A 6,762-nucleotide genomic window follows, 5' to 3' on the forward strand; every position below is an offset into this window, starting at 1 on the left:
TTTTCTTTTGTGCTGAGCTTAAGAAAATTTGTAGATGTTTATACCTTATTTAGACACTGTTTAAAAATAGTAAGAACCCCAGCATTGGAAATTATGATGTAGTTATTCATTTAAAGCTATTTTGTCCAAAACTTAGAGAAAATCAGAAAGGCCTTAGAAATTAATGAACAGTGATTAATAATATTTTTCCTAGTTTACTTATGCAACAGAGAACCTAGGAAAAATACATAGACCATTAATTTGGACCAGTTTTTAATTAAGATGATTTATTTAGCCTTATATAGACTGAAAATCAATTATTAGAATTGCAAAACTATAACCAAAGTGATTAATAAAAATCCAGTGAACATTATAACCACCAGAGCCCTACTACAAAAATACAGAGCACCCCAGCCCAACTTTTTAAGTAGGGAAAATAAATACAGAATGATAATAATACATTTTTCCAATAAATCATAAACAACCCCTTTTAATGTGATATTGGGCAACCAAAAATTTGCTAAGTCCATGATGAGACAAACCACCAGAGAAAAATGCAAACCCATGAAAAGGAAGTAAAGCCATACCTTTTGCTAGTAATTTATGAGAAAGGCCATTTAATTCAAATAATGCAAACCACCCCTTCCCTTAAGCAAAAAGAGGCCAAACTTCAGAATGATTGCTCTTGCACAAAATACCAACTAAGAAAAATAAGAACTCTGTTGTTTGATGTTTTTCAAATATAGTGGTAGTAGAAAGCACCCCTTTGGCTAGAAACCTTAAGAAAACCATAGGAAAAGAATTAAAAGGTATTAATTACTAGAAATTTGTATCAAGTCATGTTATAACACCTAAAAGCCAGCAAAAATGAGTTTCAGAGAATTACCCACTGTTAAATAATAGTTGTAGTTCAAAGCACCCCTTCTGCCCTAAAATTTGGTAATTTTGTCCAGAGAAAACCATTCACTTTCTGATCCCCAAATTTTGAGAAAGAGCAACACACACCAGTAACAAGCCACTGTAATATTTGCAGAATTTTTGGAATTCTATAAAAGCAACTTGTAGTTCAAACCTACTCCAAAACATTAAAAGAATAAAAGGAAAGGAAAGAAGGAATAAACCTCATCCCAATAAGTCTAACTTGAGAACTTATCAATTCTCCCTAAGACTTAAAAGGAATTCAGTGGAACCCCAAAATTTAATCTACTACTTACCTTAGCTAAGTCTAACCCAATTTACCAAGTATACCACTAAAGGGTTTTACATAAGTAAAGTTAACTTGTTTAAACTCAAAAGATCATACATCTTTAAAGTTGTAATTTCTAAAGCACATATCATAGCATGCGTATATCTTACGCATTGCATTCATTAGATTGTAATCTTGCTGACGGAGAGTACGTGCTCATCCCCGAGCAAGGACCTGTCCAAGAGGAGGACCAGGAGCAGGCTTCAGAGGCTGCTATTGAGGATCTCCCCGCAGCCCCAGCAATTGAAGGCAAGCCCCGGTTTTATGCATAACCATGTTATTATATGCTACTTTACTACACTTAATGCTTGTAGGATTGCAATGTGCACTTAAGTGTAGGAGTTGCTTGAAACCTCTAGTTGCATGAACTTAGGATTCCTTTTTGAGATGAATACTAGTATGCTAGGTCGAGTAGCTGCTTGCTAATCAGGATCTCGGTAGAAGTCGAGTGATTTTTCTAGCACTCGCGCGAGGTCAGGAATTGATTGTATTCATCTTGATAATGGGATATATGTTAGTCTATGGATTTGGATCCAGGGAGGATGCCTTGTCCATGAGACGGGAAAAATGAATTAAGGATTAATGTGTGGATACCTGAGTCAAGCTTTTGAACGTACTAAGCACATGCCGGGAAAAATGGTAACCGGTAAACCTAGTACCTGAGTGAAGCCGGGCGCAGACTTTATCCCTCATGCGACCTGAGACTGGGTCTCCCATGCTAGCTATGGTGGGTACAAGTGCGGTCACTGCACGGCGGCAGCCGGGGTCAGTGGAGCATTGTATGCCAAGGCGGTGAGGCCAGGACGCGAACGGGGACTCGATGGGGACGGTTGTCATGTGTGGGGTCGGAGTACCCTGACATGACGTGTGTTTAGGTTTACCTTGCAAGGTTTAAAACTCGATTCGAATCGTCTGCTTCTCGCAGCTAATGAGACTGCTTGATTCCTTGTACTGCATCGAGTAAGAAGTGAAATGTGGTTATATGAGATAACTTGTTGATTGAACTAATTGATTGTTACCATGAATGCTTAGAAGGAGCAAATCTAGCTAAGTAATAATGATAGAATTTGAAAAGCTAAAAATTGATTTTAGAAACAGCTAGTGCTTTTGGCAAACCAAACCCCTCAGCCAAACAGCTGCATAGTCTAGAGGTAGAGGAGTAGACTCCTCACACCGGTTAAGTCTAGCTGAGTATTAGTATACTCAGCCTTGCTTGTGGCACCATTTTTGCAGGTACCATGCAGGAATTGGTTGATGGTGTGACTTGGCCTACCACCCTGCCACCGGGTTGGACGGTCGAGTGGGATATGGCTCCGGCAGGAGAGGAGCATGAGGAGTAGTGGGCTAGGCCTTGCCCATTTCCTCATTACCGACGACATCGATTATCCGCTGCACTTTAATTTATGAACTTTATTCGCTACTCAAAAACTCCGATTTATGTAATAACTCAGTACTTAATTTGAGGTTTCCTGTTTTATTGTATTTCTTCTGTGACTCACCTTCGAGTGAGATTGTGGAATTTGATCCTGGTTAAGTGGCTCTATAAGACTAGATCTGAGGGACTGACGGGTTATTCCGAATTAAGTGTGTTACGGCCCCTGAGGCGTGACTTAGGCACTTAAGCTGGAATAATTCGGGTGGTTCTGCCACAGCTGGTATCGGAGCAAATTCCACCACAGAGAAGGACAATAAACCATGAATACCCATTTTCAAAACTTAAAACTTGCCTAGAAACTACTACGGATCGTCAGGACTAGATCGCTAGACCTAGGACGAAAGGCCTTAGGCATAAAGGGAGAAATAGGTGGCTAATTAATTAGGCCCTGTGGGCCAATACTTATATTTTTTTTTCAGGATGCCCTAAAAAGGCACCCTATTTTCTTTTGAGAGGCAACGTTTCTTACGGCATGCATGCATTATAAAACACAAAGAGGAATTAAAATTTGAGCTAACCCCTTTTCTTTAAAATCATCCGGGCTCTCTTTTTCTTTTTCCTTCTACCATGATCTTTATCTTTGATTCCCTTCCGCAGATGAATTCACCCACCCCCGCCAGTGGAGGAGACTCTCGTTTCAGTTCTGACTTCCTTTCTCGCGATGGCTTTCCTTCCATCTTGTGGGAAGTGCTTAACTCCGCCGGTTACCCTACGCCCCCTTTGTACACGGTGCAGTTGTATGAGGAGCATCGGGTACCTCGTTGTCGGGTCTGGTTGACTTTGGAGGCTCATCCCCTTCAGCTGGGTTGGCGTTCTCTTGACTCTGAGACGATTGGACTCAGGACGGACGACACCGTTGAGGCAGCAGCCATGAAGACTCTGACGACTTTCTGTGGCTACCATCCCCTGGAGATGGTGATGCACCCCTTGGGACTCTTCCCTGCTGAGAAGAAGGATGATCCCATGTGGTGTAACCGCGTGAGCCATGTGAAGGATGTGTGGGCAATGTATCCTGACTTGGTTGGGAGGGTCACTATTCAGTGCATGAGTGCGCTGTACCGCCTTCAGGCCCTTCAGAGCGATGCTATGACACTTCTTGCTAACACCGCTCAGACTGCCAAGCTCACTCTCGACAGTCGGGAAGATTTTGTGGTCGACCTATCCACAGAGTTAGTGGAAAAGGATCTGCAGGTGGAGAGGCTGAGCCAGCGTATCGCTACCCTGGAGCAGCAAGTGGAGATCCGAGACAACACTATTGATGTCTTGGAGAACCAGCTTCACGATGTGCAGAGGGAACTCGAGGAAGCCAATGACCACTTGGACATGCACCACCTGGAGATGGAGGCCAATGAAGCAGGAAGCGAGGGAGAAGAGGCTCCCGAGGAGCTAGGACCAGCCCCTGGTGCCAATGGGACTACCTCCGTGATGCCTCCTTCACCCGTATCCAGTGTCGCTTCCACCGCTCAGGGTTAAGCAGTCGCTTTGACATTCTTAGGCGGATAGAAACCTATGCGAGCTTAGTAGTATCACATTTTGGACTAGGCTTATGGGTACTTTCCCCTGATTGATGTAACCCTGTAAACTTTTGATCTCTGTGGGATCCTTGTCACCATGTTATCTTCATTTCGAACCTAATATTATGATTATGGCATTTTCCTTCCATATGAGATGGTATCTTGTCGTTCGGAAATGTGAGTTGGGATAACAATGGCGACAATCTCTGTTTTCAGATGGCAGCTAGGCAGCGTCGCGGGCAGAACGAGCAAGCTCCCCCGCCACCTCCCCCAGCTCCCACAGTGCAGGAGCTGATGGCCCAGCAGAATGAGATTCTGCGACAGCTCTTGCAGCGCCAGCCCCACCAACAGCATCATGGTGGAGGCCAGCATCAGCGACCTCCGGCTATGGCAACTTACCAGGAGTTTCTGAGCACGCAGCCGCCCTTGTTCACCAAGGCAGAGGATCCGTTGGACGCCGACGTATGGCTTCGCGTCGTCGAGTCCAAGTTTCCCCTCCTCACAGGAGACTGCCCTGATGAGGCCAAGGCTCGCTTCGCCGCACAGCAGCTTCGCGGCCCTGCTCGGACTTGGTGGGACCACTTCCGTGCTATGCTCCCCGCCGATCGTGAGGTATCTTGGGAGGAATTCAAGACTGCCTTCAGAGGACACCACATCCCAACTGGCATTCTTGATCGGAAGTTGAATGAATTTCTGGCCCTCAATCAAGGAACCCGCACGGTACTGCAGTATGCACAAGCCTTCAACGACTTATGCCAGTATGCAGGGTATCATGCTGATTCTGATGAGAAGAAGAGGGATCGCTTCCGCAGGGGTCTCAATACCAAGCTGCGGGAACGACTCAACACTGTCCGGGCTGATAGCTTCAATGAGTTGGTCAACATGGCCATCTCTCAGGAGGATTGCATTGTTGCTCACCGGGCAGAGAAGAAGAGAAAGGCACCAATGGCAGCACCATCCGCTCAGGCTCAGAGGTTCCGGATTGTTTCTCACAATCAGAGCAGGGGTTTCCAGCAGCAGGCAGGCAGATGGGTGATCAGGCCACCTCAGCAGCAGCAGCAGCCGGCACCCAACCGCTATCCAGCTCCCGCCCCAAGAAACAATCAGCCTCAGCAGCAGCAGCAGTTCCGCCAGGGCAATGGGAACAAGTGTTTCACTTGTGGCAATGTGGGCCACTATGCCAAGAATTGTCCCAGGAACCAGCAGAGGCAGATGCCAGCACCAAATCAAGACAAGGGAAGAAAGCAGAAGGTGCAAGTCAGGCAAGGGAAGCTCAACTTCACTGCTCTAAAGGAAGTACCAGAAGGAGCTCCTATCATGACCGGTACCTTTTCAGTTTATAATCAACCTGCTTTAATTCTGTTTGATTCTGGTGCATCTCATAGTTTCATTGGCACGTCCCTGATGTACTCTTCCTATCAACCTTACATCCAGCATAGTCGGAATCTGAATATCCAATCAGGTCAAAGGTAGACCCCTTTGGATACCAGAGCCCGAAGCAAGGCGTAGCAACTAAATATCGAAGAATTCGCTTCACAGCCACTAAGTGACACTCCTTAGGATCGGATTGAAATCTAGCACACATGCATACGCTAAGCATAATATCCGGTCTACTAGCACATAAATAAAGCAACGAACCTATCATGGACCGGTATGCTTTTTGATCAACGGACTTACCTCCTTTGTTGAGGTCGGTGTGTCCGTCAGTTCCCATCGGCGTCTTTGCGGGCTTGGCGTCCTTCATCCCAAACCGCTTTAGCAAGTCTTGCGTGTACTTCGTTTGGGAGATGAAAGTGTCGTCCTTGAGTTGCTTCACTTGGAACCCAAGGAAGTAGTTCAACTCGCCCATCATCGACATCTCGAATTTCTGCATCATCACCCTGCTAAACTCTTCACACGACTTTTTATTAGTTGAACCAAATATTATGTCATCGACATAAATTTGGCATACAAAAAGATCACCATCGCAAGTCTTAGTAAAAAAGAGTTGGATCGGCTTTCCCAACCTTGAAAGCATTAGCAATTAAAAAGTCTCTAAGGCATTCATACCATGCTCTTGGGGCTTGCTTAAGTCCATAGAGCGCCTTAGAGAGCTTACACACGTGGTCGGAGTACCGTTCATCCTCGAAGCCAGGGGGTTGCTCCACGTACACCTCCTCTTTGATTGGCCCGTTGAGGAAAGCGCTCTTCACATCCATTTGGTACAACCTGAAAGAATGGTGAGCGGCATATGCTAGCAAAATACGAATTGATTCTAGCCTAGCCACAGGAGCGAATGTCTCCTCAAAGTCCAAACCTGCGACTTGGGCATAACCTTTTGCCACAAGTCGAGCCTTGTTCCTTGTCACCACCCCGTGCTCATCCTGTTTGTTGCGGAATACCCACTTGGTTCCCACAACATTTTGCTTGGGACGAGGCACCAGCGTCCAAACTTCATTGCGCTTGAAGTTGTTGAGTTCCTCCTGCATGGCCAACACCCAGTCCGGATCTAGCAAGGCCTCTTCTACCCTGAAAGGCTCAATAGAAGAGACAAAGGAGTAATGCTCACAAAAATTAACTAATCGAGATCGAGTAGTTACTCCCTTGCT

The sequence above is a fragment of the Zea mays genome, chromosome 3, assembly GCF_902167145.1.
Source record: "Zea mays cultivar B73 chromosome 3, Zm-B73-REFERENCE-NAM-5.0, whole genome shotgun sequence".
NCBI classification, from domain to species: Eukaryota; Viridiplantae; Streptophyta; class Magnoliopsida; order Poales; family Poaceae; genus Zea; species Zea mays.